Source organism: Acanthopagrus latus, chromosome 20, assembly GCF_904848185.1.
Source record: "Acanthopagrus latus isolate v.2019 chromosome 20, fAcaLat1.1, whole genome shotgun sequence".
NCBI lineage: Eukaryota > Metazoa > Chordata > Actinopteri > Spariformes > Sparidae > Acanthopagrus > Acanthopagrus latus.
In genome coordinates this window covers 2117563-2122053 of record NC_051058.1, presented here as the reverse complement: position 1 = coordinate 2122053, position 4491 = coordinate 2117563, and positions in this window count along the sequence as shown.

The following is a 4491-nucleotide window of genomic DNA, read 5'->3' as shown; positions in this document are numbered from 1 at the left end:
ATCCCAAATTATCCCCAAGAATAATTCAGTCAAATACTTCCAAAAGTCTTCTTTTCAATAGATTTACTGAGTCTGTGCTTTACAGCATTCACATTTAATCAGCCAATGACACCACATGATGCTTACCGTTGATGTGGCAACAAATGGCAACTTTATTAGCATATATGAGCTCGTTAAGCCCCATTGTCTGAAGATCTGATTTATTGTCACGCCTAAAATTACAATCTGGCATATTAAAACAAAATCAACAACAGCTAACAGCCATAGTCCTTACAACTAATAACTAATGTGTTGTCACATGTTGGGTTGGCAAAATAAAAAAAAATAAAAACATTTACCTTACATTGCGCCCACAAATATGCAGTTACCTACAGTTCCCTCAGATATGTAACGAAGATGTATGCCAGAGGGGCTTTAGAAGTGGGTATACGCAATGCTGACTGAAAATTATGTAGTTATATGCTGTATACCTGCACCGCTGGTTACACTCTGCCATAGCTAATTAACAGCAATATCCACACTGCCTTTAAGCTGGTTGTAAACGTATACATCAGACTGTATATTTAATTTATAGGCTTATGCTTATGCAAATACAAACAGTAACATTATTGAACTTAGTTCACAGAAGAGCTGTTAAAGTTAATTACCAGCCTAGGCAGTCGTATTAGCATAACTTCAGGCTATATATATATATATATATATCTGCTTCCTGTTGAGTCAACAAGCTGAAAAGTTGAACGCACGGCAGTAACGCAGCAGCAAACAGGTCATATGAAAGTAGACACATATGTATGCTATCAGACTATCAGACATACTTGATTTCTTTAGATTCTGTAGATAATTTTAGTCACATTTTGTAAGTTTAAATGTTATAATTGTGTAAATGTGTTTTGCATCTTTAATAAGAGTCAGAGACTGGGAATGGTGATAGTTAATAAAGATAAAAAATAAAGATAAAAAGTAAGAGCATAAGCTGTTGGCAGTGACTAAAAAGCACTGAACTGGTTGATGTGATTCATGATTTAAACCCTCTTGATGTGTGTTCAAGGTAAATAAATCTGTATACAACAAACGCGCCACAGTGTCTCTTCTTCTATTATTTCTTCGCTGTAGCAGATATTATGGACTCCAGTTGATCTAGTTTCCTGCGATGTATAGTAGTGGCAGTAGTGTCAGTAGCATGTAAACCATGACTGATGACCACTGAACACAAATTTGACGCGTTCACTTGAGACCTCCAGACGTAACGAGCTGAGTAGCGTCAGCTGAATGCTCCATGAAACAACTGATCTGCAGTCTGTCACTCACACGGGTTTACAACATGTGAGCGTGCACACCATCAACATCGGCTGTAGAAGGTTGTATGATCAGAGGCTGAAAACTGCTGACAGGATATCACTGGACGCCTTACATTTAATCTGCTGGCCAAATTTTTATAACACAAATTAAAATGTTATCCCATATAAAAAGATGTATGTAAATTCATCAAGTTCACCTAAACTCTACAGTTATTTAGTGCAGGCAGACTGGCGATTCTGTTATTCATCATGTTTATGGTATGGAGTATAATAAAGCTGCTCATGTATGTGATTGCATGACTCATCTGGTCACCTGTGATCTGATCACCTGCGTCTTTTACTCCCCATGTCTCTGTCTCACTTTTACTTACTGTCCTGAACACAGTTAATAATCCAGTATGTATTTCAATTCTATTTTTTATATGATAACAGCTTCCATTGCACACATCCTGCTGTAAGTATGCAGTAAAATTAATGAAGCAAGTGAAATATGTTTTGTGATTAATTCTGCGTTAAAAATGTAAACCTGCTTTTTTTAAACTTCAGTATTAACCCCATAAGATATCCACGTTTTTGTGGGCCGCCTGCATAATGTAAATGAGCCACTAACTGTCAGCTCTGCTAGCATCGCTCTTTACTGCAGCACGATCTACCGACTTCTGTTTGTCTATATTTTGCAGCTCAACAACTCACGTTCCCACAGCACAAGTCACAATAGAGCACAATGGGATGTTTTTGACAGCCGTCATTCCATCTGGATTTATAGCTGATACTTATTAGTCAAACATGCTGAAGGTCAGATGGGAATCATTTACTTCCATTCTAATCTAAGAGTGCTGGTCACAACAACATTTTTCTTATAATGATCTTTGATCAAGTAATCTGACAGGCAGCAGGTTCTTTTTACTGATATGACAGTGATGTCAACCTTCAGTGCAGTGTCACATAGACTTTGCCTCCAGGCTCAGCACCATGAAGGCTGTAGTGCAGAGGGATCAGTGTGCAAATGTGATGTCACTTAAGTAAACTAACATACTAACATGACATAATTGACATGACTGAACTGAGTTGTCTTAATGCAAAGTAACATCTTTTCTTAATCAAACCACGACTGACAACAAAAATAGTCACATTATGCTGTAATATGTGAACAGTTAATCAGCAAGCTTTATTTTGAAAGTTGTTTTTCTTTGCATTATAACTAACTTGACATTATAGCCACGCACATGAAAAACTAAGGAGTGTATAGTCATATGGTCTCTGTCACCTGAGTGTAATTATATGATTTTTTTTTTTTTTGCTGGAGGACAGTTCCCCATGTTTGCAGCAGGGTGCAGCTGGAAATCTGCTCTGCGCTGTCTCACCTTGCTATGAAAAATATAAGAATTTTAAAACAAATGAATAAATCACATTTATGAATAAGTGCAAATGATATACGGAAAAAAAGAAATGCTTGACTTTCCCACTAAGCATTCTTTGACCTCCCCTACAAACAGCAGCAGCTCCTCTGATAGTCCATCACCTGAGCGACTATGCCGACCGGCTGTCCTGCGAACATGAAACATCTCCAGTATTTATCCCTCTGCCTCTGTGGCTCCCGCAAGGTCAGCACATATGACAAGGATCTATCTCTCTGGCTGTCCTTGGAGTCTTTCTTCTCATGCTTTCAGGCAGAAAAGAAGTAAAGCATTAGCAGTGGCCTTCAGCAAGATATTCCAGTCAGGGTGAGTCCTCCCTCCTCTACAGTAACAGTATAGATCAACCTGAAGGTGACAGAGAGCAGGAGGCTTCTCAGCCTGCCTCAAATCATGATAATAGGCCTGAGGACACAGGATCAAACAGTGTGTGTGTCATATCCATGCACTGTAACCCACTATTGATTCTCCCCGGTGCCCCATGGGAGTGACATCCACACACACACACACGCAGTGTGGATATGTTGGATGTGATGGGAAGCAGAGGCAGTGCATACATCACTGATATTAATTACGATTCTGGGTCGACGCTGGGAAGAATGCGAAGGGAGCTGAAATTGAACGACAGTATTTGTATCGCTTCTGGGGGTACAGCAGCATGAAACGGCTGCAATGATTCTGTGTGTGTGTGTGTGTGTGTGTGTGTGTGTGTGTGTGTGTGTGTGTGTGTGTGTGTGTGTGTGTGTGTGTGTGTGTCCATGCAATGGGGTTGCGTAGGTCAGAAGAAGGGGGAGGGTAGCAAGAAAAGAATGATGACTTTTAATCTCAGGGGACAAACATTCGCAGTTCTTCGACAGCCTCCTTCTAACACACACACACACACACAATTTTTCTCACCCTTTTTCATATCTACAGCATGTAGTCAGAGGAAATTACTGATGGACATCATACTGCACTGAATATCCCCAGAAAAGTCCGTATACGCACTGAAATAAGCAGAATATTAGCCTGCAGATAAACTGCCGATATTAGCGAAGTATTAGTTTAACGCCCTGATAGATTTCTGGGCCTCTGTCCTGATTGAAGGCCGCCCTGCCCATACTGACCCAACACCAGGAGATCTGTTCCCCTGGTAGCAGTTACATAAATGATAAACTGACTTCTGTGCTCTCGGGGGGCGGGGGGGGTCCCCCTGCTGTTACAGCCCAAAACAATAAGCCAAGTCTGTATGCAGGAAATGCTGATATGTGTACGACTGCTCCACCGTTTGGATTTTTTGGGTTCACACTCAAAAAAAAATTATTTACATACGCGGAAAAAAAACAGTTGGATTGACTCAGTTTGACAGTGGACGGTGGCTGCACGCAGATCATTTGGTTTGGCAGAAACTCGCGAAATTGTGTGAGCGCAACACAAACTGCGTGTGTTCAGTCAACACAAGTAATTAAAAAAAGTGACTGAAATGAGATTCAGCAGAGTAAATCAAACTGAACATTGGATGTTTTATTCCTTCATAACTGCATCACTTTATTCCAACACAACTGAATCCCTTTTATTGCAACACTATTTGTTCACTTTATTCAAACAACATTTGTTATTTAAATATTGTAATGTCAAATACATTTTCATATATGTAATAGTTAAATTACAATTAATCAATTTTGTTAATACACAGTATTTATGCTAAAATTAATTTGAATTCAGTTTAATTTAATTCAAATTAATTTTGAAACAATTGAAATGTAACTAATCAATAATTGTCTTGTTGTCTTATACTA